Below are 17,585 nucleotides of genomic sequence, written 5' to 3' on the forward strand. Positions count from 1 at the left end.
AACATCAAAAGTGGTTTTGTGAATTAAAGAAAACCAGATATCCCAAGTTAAGGAATTTAGCACTTTTCTATGTTTGGGACGATGCAAGTGTCTGGGCTTATTGAAATCACTCCTTTCATATGCATCTCAGCTATCTGGGGCCAGTACCCTGTTTAGCCTGCATTTTTCCTCAGTGCTCACCACGGGGAGTGGCTGCAGCCCAATGGCCTCTGGATTACAGGTATGCTTCTCCAGCCCTGGAGGGCTGGAATCACCGATGACTGTGACAGCCTTATTTATTAGCCTGGCAGGAAATACTCCATTTCTCACCTTCATAGGTGGGTTCTCCTGCTCGTTAGGCCTGCCTGTTTCTCTGGCCTTCTCTTGCCTCTGTGTACCAGGACCAGTTTCAGATTTCACCCTGGAAACTCCTGAGTTTGTGAATCAACACAAGCTTCATGCTTGGTACACACTAGATTTCCCCCATGTGTTTCCTGGAGGAAATAAGGAAGGGCTGAATAAATTCTAGAAGGGAAAATTGGGACAGGTTATTTGGGAACATGCTGTGGAGTCCTGCCCCAGATCAGGATTATCCAATAGAAGTATAATAGGAGACACAGAATTCTAAATATTCAAGCAGCTGTAGTTTATAAAAGGGGAAACAGGTGAGATTAGTAATAATTTCATTTAAAAAACTATATCCAAAATATTATCATTTTAACATTGAATTTAACACTTGTTAATGAGTTGCCTTTTTTTTTAAACCTCTTTTTTTTTTTTTGGTCCTACGTCTTAAACACGTCTCAGTCCTTGGAGCCACAATTTCACGTGTTCTATAACCACATGTGGCGAATGGCCAACGTTCTGGAGAGCGGAGCCCTAGCCAGCACACCCTCCGGGTCCCCTGGGTGCCTGAAGCACGCGCGGCATCTGGTGGGCGCTCCGTAAGGTTTGCTCAATGGAAGCAAAGAATAAATGCAGACTCAGGACAGTGAATAGAGGTTTCGGATACCATCAGGTGTGCTAACCCAGCGCTCAGAAGAACCTGGCTCAATTCCAGGAAAAAAAGTAGTCGGCCCTCCAGGAGGAAGTTCGGCGAGGGTGCAGGGACACACACCCTACCCGCTGCCCGCGGGTCACTCACGCTCCTCTCGGCTGAGCCAACCCGGCGGCGGGAGTGCCGGGCGCAGGGGACGCGAACGCCGGTGGGAGGTGAGGCCAGCTCTCCAGGGCGCGGGGCGGACGCTGGGGCTGCCTTCCCAGGTATCCGCCGAGTCGGGCGGCGTGGAGGAGCCCTCTTCCCGGCTCCGACAGGAGGTAGCCCTCTCCCCAGTGGGGCGTGTAGAGGAGGTAGCCCTCTCCCCAGTGGGGCGTGTCCCTAACGCGGGGCTGCGGCGGCTAGGGCCACAGGTGCAGCCGCGGCGGGGAGAGGGGAGAGAGCTGGGGTGGGATACGAGAAAGGGGAACCATCCGGGGACGGGAACTGGCAGTAGGGACTCAAGACATTGGCTCTAGCTCCAGGCAGCCGCGCGCGGACTTCCGCGGTAGCAAAGTTTCCCAGGGATCACACTGTTTATGCGCTGTGCGCCTTTAGTTAAATCAGTTATTGTCTCTGCGCGTCTGTTTCCATCTCAGTTTAAAAAAAAAAAAAGACGGCCTTCTGCGTGTTGAGAACCTCGTGAACACTTATGAAAAGGCTTCCTAAATAGACTTCATTGTTTCCCCTCGGATAATCTCGCGAGTTAGGGTCTCCTGGTTCCATTTTTCCCAGAAGGAGATTTGGGCTCTGACAGATTTAGAAGCTTGCCCACAGCCGTGAGATGGAAATAGCAGGATTCGAAGCCAGGAAATCAAACTCCAGAGGCTGGACTTTAAGGTCTAATCCAGGTCCCACTATTTCCTAGAAGGATGAAGTGGAGGTGGGGATAAATGCTTCTGAGACCCCTTCTCGCTGTCTGTGAAATGGGCATAATAGTACCTAACCTATGGGGTTATTGTGAGGATTAACTGAGCTAACATGTGAGTGCCTCCCTGCTAAAGTGTGCATGCCACAGGGGTAGGACTTTCTCCCCCCTGTTTTGTTTGCAGGTACAGCCCTAGTGCCTGGCACACAGTAGATGCTAAATAAACATTTGTCCCATGAGTAAGGAACACATATTACTTTTTATCCTTTACCATAATCCTTGGTGTCCCCATATTCCTGATGAGGATACCGAGGTTCAGGGAGGTTAGGCAACTTAGGGAATGTCACGCCAGTGGCTGGTAGAGGAGTCAACATTTGAACCCAGGTCTGTTTGATCATAAAGTCTCTGTAGTTCTGATGCCCAGTCCAGGTTCCATCACTTTCTAATAAGGTGAGTGTGGCAAGTTATTTAATTCTTCTCTGCCTCAGTTTCCTTATTCACAAAATAGGAACAATGATGATACCTATCCCATATCGTTTTTGTCTGGATTAAATGAAGATAAAACTGTCAGAATAATGCCTGGCGCTTAACAGGGACTCAATAAACATCTGTTACTGGACAGGGAGGCCTGGCATGCTGCAATTTATGGGGTCGCGAAGAGTCGGACACGACTGAGTGACTGAACTGAACTGAACTGAACAGTACATGCTATGTTTGCCCACTAGGGAGTGGGAAGGAGAGTCAGGGGGGCGAGGTTACCAAGGAGTTTTCCTGCCTTCTGTGTGATCCACAGAGTCAGGCTCCTGTTTGCCCTCTGGAATATTCCTGAGAAGCCCCTTTGCTCAGTGCAGAGGGAAAGGTGTTACCTGGCATCCCGCTGCCCATCTAGTATTCAAAGAGACAAAGGCAGGATCTGTTACCATTTTTGTTACACAAAGGGGTGCTGAGTCCTTCCTGCTTCAGTTGATTCCCATGGCAGCAGATGGGCTTTGGGGAGGATTTCAGGTAGCAAGAACAGTTATGTGGTGGTTGTTCTAGCTAGAGCTGCATTCAAATATCATCTTAAAGTGATTTCCAGCTCTGGGACTTTGGCAAGTCACTTTGCGAGCCTCAGTTCCATCATCTGTAGAATGGGCACAATAATAGGACCTCATAGAGTTGTTGAAAGGATAATCTGAACTGTCTCAAAAACATTTTGCACAGTGTCTTGCACATGATAAATGCCAGCTGTTGCTCCTATTATTGGATGTGTGGTGCTCTTTTCTATTCCTAGCCTTAGGATCTGCTGATGTGCAGGTAAAACTCTTCAAGGAAGAATAAATAAAGTGCCCTTTCCTTGACCCCTTCTCATCTTGAGAGTCTCCTGGGATTTTCACCCATCAGATCCTTGAAGAGCTTTTTATTCTGATAGATCAGGTGTTTCCCTTAAGTGTTCCAGGGCAGTTTCTGGGGACAGGAAAGCTGGCATATGATGGGAAGACCACTGTGCTCTCTGCCTGGGGAACTCCATCCTTTGATGTGGGCACTTGGCGGGGGCGGGGATCCTAGCCTTTTGGTATAATCAGTCATCCTTTTATAATCAGAGTCATTAATTTGTTCTGTGCTAGACACTGTGCTAAGCCCCAGCTCTAGTCATCGATGGAACCTGGGCTCCAAAGCCAGCCTGTCTGGGTTCCAGTCCTGCCTCTGACATTTTCTAGCTCTGTGACCTCTGGCCAAGCTACTTGAACACTCTACTTTGGCCACCTGATGTGAAGAGCCAACTCATTGGAAAAGACCTGATGCTGGGAAAAATTGAGAGCAGGGGGAGAAGGGGGCGACAGAGGATGAGATGGTTGGATGGTATCATTGACTCAATGGACATGAGTATGAACAAACTCTGGGAGATAGTGAAGGACAGGGAAGCCTGGTGTGCTTCGGTCCATGGAGTTGCAAAGAGTTGGACATGACTGAACAACAATAACTTCAAAAGATTCATCTGTAAAATGGGATGATTTTAATATACATAAATCACAGGGCTGCCATGAGGATTAAATATAATTAACATATGTAGGATAAAACCAATGTGATAATAAATGTTAGTCCCTTATATAGTTATAATTATCTCATTTTATAGCAAAAGAAACTGAGGGAAATTAATAAAGGGTCAGACAAGACTGAAGGGACTGAGCACAACCTAAAGAATTACTGATTTGTCCTTCTTTTACTTAGTCCAAATTCACTCTGCTTGCTGCACAACAGGCTGATGAATCCGAGAGATGAGATGTTGAGGCAAGGAATACGACTTTATTCAGAAAGCCAGCTGACAGAGAAGATGGCAGACTAATGTCTCATAATAGCCATCTTGTTGGGGTCTGGATACCAAGTTCTTTTGTAGAACCAGAGAGAGAAGTGGTGAAGAACAAAAGTCAAAAGGCGGAATAGAGAGGGAGAGACAGTAAGGAAGTAAAAAGGGCCATCAGTCTTGCAGAGCATCTCCAGGAATGGCCAGCCTTTGGAAGGCACGGGTTAATCTCTTCTTTATTTCAGCCTGTGAGCTGAACAAAGGCACTTTAGTCCAATAGTCAGGCAGAGGGGCACGGTCCTCAGAGGCAAGCCATTATGTATGATTATAATAACAACAGCAGGGAAAAGTGAGTCAAAGAAACAGTTCCATAATGGAGTCAAAATTGGCTCTTCTCTGCAATACTTTTGTCCCGGACTCCAATTTGCTTCAGCTCTATACTGCCTGGCAGGAGCCTGCAGTCCAGTTCTTCCTTGAGTCACATGCTGCCAGGTACTGTCCCTTACCCTAGGAATGAGGGTTCTGGAACAAATAAAGCCCTCTTCCTGGAGATCACCACCTAGCTTCTCTCATTTTTAGTCCTTTCCTCGATCAGACAATTTGTAAAGCCTGTCTCTCTCTAAACAGGAGAAAATTCTTCTTGTCTTTGGAGAGCCATTATTTTGTATTTATTGGGGGGGATGTTAATAACATATCAAAAGCTGGAACCAGTAGCTATGGTCCCCCAATTCCCTTGTGAATTATAAAAACAGGACTTTCTTTTTTTCTTTTAAATGATTCAGATTCAGATACCATAGGAAACTTGTTATGGCATTTGTAAAAATATGGAGATCTTACCCAGCCCTGGATCATTTACTTCTTTCTTTCTTTCCATATGAATAAAGAGTCTCCCTTTTACACCTGGGGTTTCCCTTGTGGCTCAGCTGGTAAAGAATCTGCCTGAAATGCTGGAGACCTGGGTTCAATCCCGGGGTTGGAAAGATCCCTTGGAGAAGGGAAAGGCTACCCACTCCAGTATTCTGGCCTGGAAAATTCCATGGACTGTATAGTCCATGGGGTCCCTAAGAGTTGGACACAACTGAGCGACTTTCATTTTCACTTTCACTTTCTAGACCTGACTGTTCCTGGAGGGTTAGCATTCCTGTGGTGGGAGTTTCTTTGTGGGAACTTGAACCTTCAGTGGCTGTTGCTAACTTGACCATTAAAATGGTCTAGCCTTTCTCAAAGATTAACCCATTAGTGAAAGTGAAAATTTGTCGCTCGGTCATGTCCGATTCTTTCATGGATTGTAGCCCACCAGGCTCCAGGCAAGAATACTGGAGTGGGTAGCCATTCCTTTCTCCAAGGAATCTCCCTGACTCAGGGACTGAACCTGGGTCTCCTGCATTGCAGGCGGATTCTTTACTGTCTGAGCCACCAGGGAAACCCTTAACCCATTTAGGTCTTACCACACTTTCGGGGGTAGATTATATTGTCCCCATTCTGAAGATAAGACAGGGGAAATTGAGTTTCAGAAGGATACACTTGGTTCAGAGTGGGTAGAGTCATAAAGTGCTGGAGTCAAGATGTGATTCAAGTCTGCCTTGAGTGTGAGCTGGTTCCACACTACTCTATGTCCCTGAAAGTCAGACCATCATAATTACGAAGTTAAACCTGTAAGGTCTGAATATATTGCCCCAGGGGCTGAATCTACAGGACAGAGTGGCCAGTGCCTGAGGGTGCCTAGTGGAGCAGTCTGTTCCAGAATGACCTTCTTGTAAAAATGAAAAGCTAAGCTTTCTGGGGAAAAAACCAAAACCAAAAACAAACAAACAAAAAAACTAACTTCCTTATAGTGTCCAAGAAATCAAATAACGTGTAGGAAGAACTTTGATCTTTTATTGCACTGATGCTGAAAGAACGTTAATGAGAGGGTGGGGCTGGCATTCAGGAAGAAATAAATACACAAAGGCCCTGAGTTAGGGCTCTCCCCACCTTCTCCTCAAACCCAGCTCACAGAGGCCATGGTGCAGCCATGAAGTTGGAAGTCAAGGACTGATCTGTATGTAATGGGTGAGACCCAGTTATCCATTGGCTGACAAGGGGGGAGAAAATAACCAGGGTGGCATAAAACTGCCATAAGCTGGTAGGACATCCTCTCCCTGGGAGCTCAGAAGCACGACCAAGAGAGCAAGCAGGGCTATGTTTAAGGCAGAAAAAGATGGGTCTTATGAGTTAGTAAGAAAAGAGGACCCTCACTGTCTCTGCAGATTAGAGAGGAAATGCCTGCCTATTCCTGAAAGATGGGGCACAGGTAAGAGAGGGCACTTTGAAGAAGGGTTGGGGGTGGGTCACAGAAATGATGTGGAATGCTTGGGAACGAGTCTTGGGAGGGGCCAAAACTGGGGCTGTTCTGTTGCTTAGCACCAGATGCTATGTACAGAATAAATGCACAATAAATATTTGTGAGAGGAAAGAATCACTATGGGGAAGTGGGAGGCAAAGCAGTGTGCTGGCTAAAGAGAAAGCTCTAGAGCTGTCTGCCTGCACTGGAATCCCGGCTTCCGGGGTCCTCACTGGGAGACGCTGGGGGAGGTGGACCTTTCTGGCTTCAGCTTGCTTGTCTGTAGGGTGAGTAGTGTGTTAAGAGCTCCCACTCCCATGTGGGGCTGTCAGGGCTAATTGGAACATAGGGGGCCCTGTCGGCACTCAGTAAATGTTACCTCTGACTCTTCCTTCTCATCCTTCCCTTCTTCCTCTGATAACAACGATGATGACGATGATGATTAAAATTCAGGCAGAAAGGAAAGAGTTTGAATTTCATTCTATCTGTAAAAGTGTGACCTTGAGCGAATTACTTAACCTCTCTGGGCCTCGATGTAATCATCATAAAATAGAGATAATAGTACCTCTTCATAGGTTGCTTGAGAATTCAGTTACAAATGCATAGCATGGTGCCTGGTGCTGAGTTAAGCTCTCAACAAAGGGTGCTGTCTTGATGTGTTTTATTAGTTATTGTTGCTATTTTACTAGATTGCTTCTGCACAGATTGGCAAACGGACCTCCAATGGAGTTGGATGTCAAGGGTGGGGTTTAGAGTCCTCTTATGCCAGGAACGGTTCTCTCCTTAGAGGCAGGGTCAGGTTGAACTTTCTGACAGTTCAGTGAGTCATATGATAGATCACGTTTGACAAGAGGTCCCGGAATAGAGTAAAAGGAGACTGTACTGCTCAGGTTATTCCCAGCCGCTGAAGGTTCAATGTTCCCAGAGACACCTACACGCTGATGGAATGCTAATTATTAGGCAAGGTCATTTCTAGGAAAGACACTTTATTTGTAGGGAAAGAAGAGACTGGGTAAGTCTTCTGGATTTTTTACAAGCCCAAACAAACAAGTTCTGCTTTCTATGGCATTTGAATCAGGGTGGATGGTTTTTAAAAGAAGGAAAGAATGTCCTATTTCTATAATTCAACAGAAGAACTGGGGACAATAGTTACTGCTTCCAATACTTCCTGTTTTTGCATCCCCAATAAATGCCAAATAATGACAAGGCAGACTTTTCTCCTGTGGTGGAGGGTTGACTTAGAATTGTCTGATGAGGGGAAAGACCTTAAAAAGAGAGGAGCTAGGTGGTGATCTCCAGTAAGATGACTTTCTTTGCCCCTAGAACCTCCATTCCTGGGGTGAGATGATGATATGTGGGAGTGTAACTCAGGGATTGTGGGCTCCTGCCTGCCAGGCAGTCCATACTCAGCCAAATGGGAGCCAGAGGACAATTTAGTAATCTTGACCTGTCTTTATTGAAAATGTTGATTTTTAGTTCATCATGGATTCTTGCATTTTTCCTACTTTAAAAAATATTGCATTAAAATGTTATTGATCCTGCTTACCGGATCTTTTGAACTTTTGGACACCCCTTGAACCTTAGATATGCAGATGACACCACCCTTATGGCAGAAAGTGAAGAGGAACTAAAAAGCCTTTTGAAGAGAGTGAAAGAGGAGAGTGAAAAAGTTGGCTTAAAGCTCAACATTCAGAAAACGAAGATCATGGCATCTAGTCCCATCACTTCATGGGAAATAGATGGGGAAACAGTGGAAACAGTGTCAGACTTTATTTTGGGGGGCTCCAAAATCACTGCATATGGTGACTGCAGCCATGAAATTAAAAGACGCTTACTCCTTGGAAGAAAAGTTATGACCAACCTAGATAGCATATTCAAAAGCAGAGACATTACTTTGCCAACAAAGGTCCATCTAGTCAAGGCTATGGTTCTTCCAGTGGTCATGTATGGATATGAGAGTTGGACTGTGAAGAAAGCTGAGTGCTGAAGAATTGATGCTTTTGAACTGTGGTGTTGAAGAAGACTCTTGAGAGTCCCTTGGACTGCAAGGAGATCCAACCAGTCCATTCTAAAGAAGATCAGCCTTGGGTGTTCTTTGGAAGGAATGATGCTAAAGCTGAAACTCCAGTACTTTGGCCACCTCATGAGAAGAGCTGACTCATTGGAAAAGACTCTGATGCTGGGAGGGATTGGGGGCAGGAGGAAAGGGGGACGACAGAGGATGAGATGGCTGGATGGCATCACCAACTCCATGGACGTGAGTTTGAGTGAACTCCGGGAGATGGTGATGGACAGGCAGGCCTGGCGTGCTGCGATTCATGGGGTCGCAAAGAGTCGGACATGACTGAGCGACTGAACTGAACTGAACTGAATGTGTATCCCAGGCCAGGATCTTACTCCCTCACCCGGCTCCTGGCCCTGCTGCAAATTGACCTGAATCTAGAAACTTCCCACGTGTAACTTCATACTTACTCAGCATGGGCAAATAGATGACCATATTCAAAATGTGAATGCTGGACAAGCAAGTTGAAAAAGAGGCTTCTCTTCCCTAAGAGGAAGGGCCGTCTATGATACTGCACTTCACTCTGTATTGGCTGTGTTTCTTGGCCAAGTTACTTAGCCTCTCTGTGCCTTTGTGTCCTTCTCAGTAGAATAAGGATAATAATAGCATCTATTACTAAGGCTATGGTGGGGATTTAATGGGTTAACACCTGTGAAGTTCTCATAACATGTCTGGCATATACGTACTTGTTGTTTTGTTCTCATTGGTTTCAGTTTCTCTTTTCCTGTCCGCAAATCTGGAATAATACTTAGATTGTGTTATATAATGTTTGTTTAAATAGGCCTTATAATAGGACTGTTATACAAATCTGAATTAGTCTAAGAAGTAAGCTTCTAGTGCCAAAGGTGGATGAAGCTCAATCTTTACTGGCCCCTCCTGCCTTTCTGACACCCAGTGGTAGAGAAAAGGAAGATCCCCAGCCTCAGAGGGGAGAGGCACCAAGTGTTAGTGGAAGGAGAGTCTGGAGACCTTTCCTCCTGTGGGCCTCAGCTCTTGGTAAGGGCCAAAGCAGAATATAAGGTCTTACCCACCACAAGAAAGTTTATTAATAATGACCAAAGAAAGAACAGGTCAGAAAGGATCGGACATGACTGAGCGACTGAGCTGCACGCAAAGAAAGAACAGAGAGAACACCTCAAGAGAGGTGGGCTAGGCCAAGGGAGGCAAATGGCCCTGGAGGACTGGGGTGCCTAGTTGTTAAGGCAGGGTCATTTGCATAATCCAGAGGGGTCATTGATTGACAGCCTTGACTCACAGCTGCAGGTTATATAACAAGATCCTCTAGCATGCCTGGCCTTGCCATAGTTCTGTCTGTTATAATTAGATGTATGTATTCATGGAATATTTATGAGCAGTTAATGAGTCCAATAGCCACCAAAGGTTACTTTTGTACTGGATTAGTGGAAGGTGTGCGCATGTGCTAGAGTAAGGAAAGTCCTCCAGTCCACTGGTAGAGGGTTTTCTCAGCCCCCTCACTATTTTTGGAGTACTGGTGGGGGCATGTGAGGGGCTGGGCTGGTACACTGCTTGGTGGGATTGGGTGGCTATTGGGTGGTTAGCTGAAGGGGTGGCCTCCCATTGCTCTCAGCCAGCTTCTTGGCTGTCACTTAAGTTTATCATTTTTCCCTGCTCTGGGCAGGATTCTGAGCACATTGACAGTGGGGGAGGGGAAGAGACGGGGTCTCCAAGAAGTGGGGTCCCTCTTTGGGCAGCAGAATCACCCACTCCTCCCAGTGGGTCTTTGCAGGTATAGGAGCCATGGTGGCTCCTTGTGTTGGGTCCAGCTCTCCCAGAAAGGGATCCTTGTTCTTCTGGGAAGGGCTGGGGCAGTCAGCCAGGCAGGAAGGCATGCAACTCTCAAACATCTCCTTTTCTCCTTCCACCTCTCTGCCTGCTCCTTGCTGATCCGTTCCCTGGCTAATTCACAGTGATTCTCAAACCTTCGTGCACGGAACCTGATAAAAAGGCAGCTTCCTAGGTCCCACCCCAGACCCACTGAATCAAAACTTCTGGGGATGGGACCCGAACTAGGGTGGTCTTCCTGGGACTGGCAGGTTTCCAGAACATGGAACTTTCAGTGCTAAAACTGAGAATGTCCTGGGGAAACTTGGATAAGTTGGTCACCTGATGATCCACGGGTCCCCATCTCCCTTAGGCTCCTGGGTGACTCTCCTGGGCATCCAGCTTGATGGTCCCCAAAACACACAGATCAGCGATGCTTTAAATGTTGAAGTTCCTTTAGGCTCTATGCTTCACTGTCTTTTCCTTCCCTAGACTTGCACTGGTAATCCCATAATCACTCATGGTTATCTACATTAAAGTTAATGAAGGGTTAGTCACTCAGTCATGTCTCTTCGACCCCATGGATGGTAGCCTGCCAGGCTCCTCAGTCCATGGAATTCTCCAGGCAAGAATACTGGAGTGGGTTGCCATTCCCTTCTCCAGAGGATCTTCCCGACCTAGTGATTGAACCCAGGTCTCTTGCATTGCAGGCATATTCTCTACCATCTGAATAAAATTAAAAATTCAGTTCCTCAGTTGCACAGTTGCACTAGCCACATTTTAAGTACTTGCTAGATACGTGTGGTCAGTGGTTGCTCTATTTGACAGTGTGATATAGAACTATTCCATCATCATAAAAAGTTCTACAAGCACACCTCAATTTATATTGTGTTTTTTTTTACAAATTGAAGGTTTGTGATCACGCTGTATCAAGCAAGTCTATTGGTGCTGTTTTTCCAACAGCATTTGCTGACTTTGTGTCTCTGTGTCACATTTTGGTAATTCTTGCATATTTTAAACTTTTTCACTGTTATTTTGTTATGGTGATCTGTGAACAGTGATCTTTGATGTTAGTATTGCAAAAAGATTGACTTGTTGGAGGCTCAGATAACAGTTCCCATTTTTAGCAACTAAATATTTTTAAATTAAAATGTATCCATTGTTTTTTAAAGACGTAATACTATTACATACTTAATAGACCACAATATATATAAACATAAATTTTATAGGCACTGGAAAACAAAAAAAATTCACATGACTCACTTGATTGTAATATTCACTTGGTTGCAATGGTCTGGGACTGAACTCAGAAAGTATTAGTCTCTCAGTCGTGTCTGACTCTTTTCAACCCCATGGACTGTAGCCTGCCAGGCTCCTCTGTCCATGGGATTCTCCAGGCAAGAATACTGGAGTGGATCGCTAGTCCCTTCTCCAGGGCTACCTCAGTGCTACATGTAGCCCGCTAGACCATTCTTTGGATAGATTTTTGCCATGTCACGGTGATGTCCTTCATAGGATGAAAATTCACGTTCATTTTCTAGTCTTTGACACTTTCTTATGTGTTTAACAAGCTAAAAATCTTACATTCTTTTGGGATTCATAAAATACAACCACTGTTCCTTGGGAATTAAGTAAATCTCTTAAAATTTAGTAAATTCCTTGTTGAAAACTTGAAAAAATACAAGATGTTTTGTTATTTTTTTTTTTTCCCCTTCTATTCATAGCAAACCAAATCTTATATTCTAAGGGCTCCAGTGTGTGGTCTTGAATGTGCCTGAGGCAAAGGCAGAAACAGTTTCTAAAATAATTTAGTTCCGGGAGAAGACTCTCATGGGGTGCTAGCTAACAGATATTTAGTTCCGGGATGAATTAGTTAAATGGGTGACTGAAGGATTTTTCCCTCACATGCTTTAAAGAGATTGATTTCCTTGGTTTTATTTCCTTGTTCTGCGCTTTCCCCGCAGATAAAGGATTCTAAGATATTTGTTTACAGTGGCTTCAATGATGACAGCCAAAGTAATCATTAAGCTAAGATGACCAGCCCAGAAGAACAACAAGGCACTTGTGAGCAAATAAGATCTACGTCTCCGCTGATACGTGGATGTGTTTGAGCGTGTGGCCTCATGCCTGGGCAACAGCTCTCAGACATGTGGTGGTCTTCGTTCTTTGTGTGGGAATTGACTTCCCAAGATCAGGTTCCTGAAAGGAATCTAAGCTTCTAGAACTGCGATTATGAGGGTTTGGCTCAAAAGAGATGCCTGGGAATGAGCAGTGTCTTCTTTTTGAATTCCTTTTCCTTCCCTTTCAGGAATTCTTAGAATTATGGCTGGTATTTCGAATGCATGTGGAGGGAAAGACGAGAGTATGTAATTATATTATTTGTATAATGTCCATTGTTTCCCTAAATATTGTCATTTGCATTCCACCTTCATACTTGTTACCCCCATTTTGTACTATGAATGTTATTATTTATATTTTTTTTAACTTAATAGATTTATTTTAAAAGGAAACATGTCATTATTGTAAATGGAAAATTTGTATCACTTGCTTGTAGATATAGGTGACTATATAGTCATATTTATTTTATAAACATTATTATATTTATTTACCTTTATATGTATTTATAGACATATATGAAAAAAGTGAAAAGTGTTAGTTGCTCAGTCATGTCCAAGTCTTTGCAGCTGCATGGACTGTAGCCTGCTAGGCTCCTCTGTCCATGGAATTCTCCAGACAAGAGTACTAGAGGGGGAAGTCATTCCCTTCTCCAGCGAATCTTTCTGACCCAGGGATCGAACCCAGGTATCCTGCATTACAAACAGATTCTTTACTGTCTGAGCCACCAGGGAAGCCCATAGACATACATACACAGAAGGAAAACCAAACCATGTTATTAAATTCTAGATTGTGAAAGAAGCATCTCAAAAGCTACATTCTGTATGATTTCATTTATATGACATTTTGAAAAATGCAAAACTATTGGGATGGAGAACAGACCCTTCTTGGGCTAAGGATGGGAGGAGGGGTGATTTCAGGGAATGGCAGAGGGGAGTTTAAGGTGATGAAACTGTCTGTATCCTGACTGTGTGGTTGTGCATGGGCTCACAGAACTATATATCCCAAATATTTTGTTGCTTGTTAATTTAAAAGTGAAATTGTTAGAGTCTAGTCATAAGTTGTAGCCTCATGAAGGTTCTAACTTGAGTTTTGCTCTCTCCTCGTTGAAAAAGAGACAATGGCCCATTCAGAGAGTTGTTGAAGAATCATTAGCACTAATGGAGATGATGTAGTTATTAACCTGAATCATTGAACAAGAAATAAAAAGGAAGGAGCTATCGCTGGGAAATAATAAATAATAAAATCTTGTTATTTTCCATGAGGAAATTTCTCCTTTCTAGAATCCCTGTAATGATCTGAAACCCTCAGTTTATAAATGGAATGTGTTTGTGGCCACAGGGGACCCAGGCCTGAGAAGGTCTGAGTGAACCTTTCCCCACTCCCCACTCTCCCAGGATGGTCCAGCAGATCCCAGTTAGATTGGTTTGCCCTCCCACTGGCTGCCAACAAGATAGGCTCCAGACGATGCATGTGATGAATGAGAACTTTGTGAGACAACCTTCCTTCATTCCTTCAACAAATATTGAGTGTCTCCTTTGTCTCCTGTGTGCCAGGCGTGGTGCTAGATCCTGGGGAGATACTGAACAAAATAGAACAACTCCGACCCTCACAGAGCTCTCAGTCAATGGAAGACACATTTTGAACAATAAGTGCACACAATTAATATATAATTACAAATTGGTAAGTCCTGTGGAAAAGGGGGCAGGATGCTATTAGAGAAACACAAGGAGAATTGTTTGGATGAGGAGGAATAAGGAAGGCCTCTCTGTGAAGGCAGATTTGAAGCTGGCTCCTTAAGGATGAGGAGTTAACCAGACCAGAAGTGGAGGGAAAAGCATTCTAGGTGGAGGGAGCAACATGTACGAAGGTCATGACCCAGGAAAACAGGCCAGGGTGTTTATAAAAGTGTGGCAAACTACCCTCCATAAATGCAACCCCTGTAACTGAGAATGATTTTAAATTATTGAAAAAAAGAAGATTGAGCGCTGAAGAATTGATGCTTTTGAACTGTGGTGCTGGAGAAGACTCTTGAGAGTCCCTTGGACAGCAAGGATATCAAACCAGTCAATCCTAAAGGAAATCACCCTGAGTGTTCTTTGGAAGGACAGATGCTGAAGCTGAAGCTCCAGTACTTTGGCCACCTGATGCGAAGAGCTGACTCACTGGAAAAGACCCGGAAGCTGGGCAAGACTGAGGGCAAGAGGAAAAGGGGGGCAACAGAGGATGAGATGATTGGATGGCATTGCTGACTAATGGACTTGAGTTTGAGCAAACTCAGGGAGATAGTGAAGGACAGGGAAGCCTGGTGTGCTGTAGTTCATGGGGTCACAAAGAGTCGGACGTGACTTAGTGAGAACAACAACAAAATGAGAGCATGAAGAGTCCCCCCGCCAAAACGAGTGAAGACTGAGCGAGCGTATGCCCCTGCTGCCTGGCTCCCAGCAGGCAGGTGGTATTATGTCTCAGAAGTATTGATACATCCCTTCACTTCCTAATCATACAAAATGTCCACTTCTTCCTCTTTAATGAAAAGATCTCACCTCTGTTTCCCTTTATTTTCCTTTTTTCCTGCAAATTTTTCTTTATATCATGAACTTAGAGAGCTGGAAAAGCCCTTTTTTAGATCTTCTGTGTTAATATCAGTTTAACTCAGCCATTCTCAAACTCAGGGATGAGGTGGGGAGGAGGAACGGCTGATTTATTTCCCAATGGACTTTGACAATGCCTGACAAGGTACCACAGACTGGGTGGCTTACCAGAAATGTATTGTCTCACAGTTTGCGGGCTGGAAGTCTGAAACCAAGGTGTTGGGAGGGTAATGGTCCCTCCTATACTTATAGTGGAAGGATCCTTGCTTGCCTCTTCCAACTTCTAGTAATCCTTGGCCTGAGGCAGAAGAACACCAATCTTCATGGCATCCTCCAAGTGTCTCTTCACACACTCCTCCCTGTGTGCATGGCTGTGTCCAAAGTTCCCCTGCTAACAAGGACAACAGTCATACTGGACCTCAATGACCTCATTCTAACTTGATTACCTGTTAGATCCTATGTCCTAATAAGGTCACAAACTGGGATACCAAAGGTTAAGTACTTCCGTATATCTTTTATTAGGGACATAATTCAACCCCTAATAGCGGTCAACATATAAACAATATGAAGTGGAAAATCACCAACCAAATTTAGAATCGTGCTGGCTTCTGGACAGAGAAAGGGGGAGGGGGATAGTGGTGGAAAACTGGGTTGAGGGGAAGCTTGAGAGCTTCCATTTTACCAGTCATGCTTTATTTCCTTGAGAAAATAAGCACAAATCTGGAATTAACATGAAAAAGATTAGTATCTGGTAGTATTTATTCTTTCGCTCTCTGTACTTGATTGTTGTCCATTTTTTAAAAGTCGTAAGAGGAAAGAAAATAAGAAGGCATTGAACTAGCGTGTCCTTCCTTCACAGGCACCGGTAAGGGGTGTGGTGTGACACCATCTCTTATAGAAGTCAAAGTCCTGTGTCATCTGATTTTCAGGATATATGGCCTGCAGTCAGCAGCTGGGAATTTTCAGACTTCAGACTCACGTTAAGGACTATAACCTTCTGGAAATCGTCCCGGATCCAGCTTCTATCAACAGCCAGTGGGAGAGAAAACACACATCCATCCGACCCTGTAGTTCCAACAGCATCTGCACGCCAAGTCGCTGTGTGTGAAATTTGCACTCGTTTGGGACAAAGTGAGAAAAACGAGGATAGAGATGTAAGTTTTTAAGAAGGTTAATCTATTCGATGAAATGGACTGTTCTTCCTTTTTAGATTGGGATTTTTTTCCTTTTAAAAACTGTCTATACAATGTTTTATGAAATAACAGTGATCGTAGGTCATGGTAGCTGTTGTTGCTTTTAATGTCTTTAGTTAGCAAAATAAAATGTAGCACCCCACCACCACCCAAAAAAATAAAAACCTGAAAAATTCGGTTGATCTAAATCAAAATGATGGTGGTTCTTTGGAACTAATTAAAAATTTCTACAGACTCACTTTTTAATAACTTTGGGGATCTTAAATTTGTATGTACTATATACCATTTATAAGCACGTCAGTTTCATTTAGGTTGAAAGGTTGTCTTGTGTTTAAACAACAAAATTCACCTCATTAGAAGACAGAACATGCAGCTGAAATGAGAATTTGTGGCCTCATTTTGCCCCTAATGGGGTGATGTCCTGCATTTGGTGGTGGTCAAGTTAACTTTTACAAGGCTCTGTCCTCTCTTCCCTTGTCTTTCAGGTAATAACTGGCCTTATTAGCAAAATTAACCTTTGTGCAGTTTACGACTGCCTCGTGATTCTAGCGTGGGGTTGGGCAGGAGACGGGAAAAGGAGATTAGAGAGAAGAGCCGTACAAAGCTGGCTGTCTTCTGCTGGAACATGGAGATCTAGAGCATTCCTTTTTAGCTCCATGATATTCCATTATGCAGGTGTGCTGTCACTGATTTGATCCATCCCTTGTTGATGGGTTTTTGGATTGTTTCCATTTTTTCTCATTACACATAAAGCTTGGCCTTAATGACTCCATGTCACTGTTTTGTGAGGTCATTTTGGTGGCTGCAGAACAAAGATCGTGGGTGACTTGCTGTGGCTTATGCTGGTTTAAGTCTGGGAAATATAAGAGGCAGTAGAGATCCAAATACATAGCCTGCCTGTGACCTTATCAAGATTCTAGGATTTAGTTTATCCTTTGAACATTATTGGACTAGCTAAATGCAAGGTTGTTATGATCATCCATTCAAATCAGGAGACTTGCAAGATCAAATAGGGAGCCTGCAATTAACAGATTCAAAAGACATATAATTGTGTGGGAATGTGACTGAAAACCAATGAAATAGTGAAGTAGGAAAACCTAAATAGATGTCAAAAGGAGGACTCAGAATTGATGAATCAATGGCCCTTATTGGGAAGATACTAGAGCAACAAAACTTAGAGGCAAAAAAATATATAATATACTCTATAAAATCTAAAACCCATATTTTATAATAACTATAAATGCAGTATAACAATTAAAATTGTACACCTGTAACTTACATAACTATAACTACATCAACTATATTTCAATAAAAAGGAAAATGTATATGTATTTGAGCTTCTTCCAAGGCAC

At 43.9% G+C, this 17,585-nt stretch overlaps 1 protein-coding gene across 7 annotated transcripts in view; it reads left to right on the top strand.

The window, feature by feature from the left end:
* Positions 1-899: 899 nt before the first annotated feature.
* Positions 900-17,585, top strand: part of TMC5 (transmembrane channel like 5) — a 79,439-nt gene continuing 62,753 nt past the window's right edge. The window contains exons 1-3 of one of the 7 annotated variants that reach the window (XM_061401266.1): positions 900-1,191; positions 14,006-14,132; positions 15,970-16,194. The gene's annotated coding sequence lies outside the window, so the exon portion shown is untranslated. Of the gene's footprint in view, positions 1,192-2,264; positions 2,334-6,138; positions 6,209-6,495; positions 6,778-14,005; positions 14,133-15,969; positions 16,199-17,585 lie in introns of those variants that run through there. The other 6 variants (XM_061401268.1, XM_061401271.1, XM_061401270.1 and 3 more) reach the window with 6 other exon arrangements.

Source organism: Bos javanicus, chromosome 25, assembly GCF_032452875.1.
Source record: "Bos javanicus breed banteng chromosome 25, ARS-OSU_banteng_1.0, whole genome shotgun sequence".
In the NCBI taxonomy this organism is placed as follows: Eukaryota; Metazoa; Chordata; class Mammalia; order Artiodactyla; family Bovidae; genus Bos; species Bos javanicus.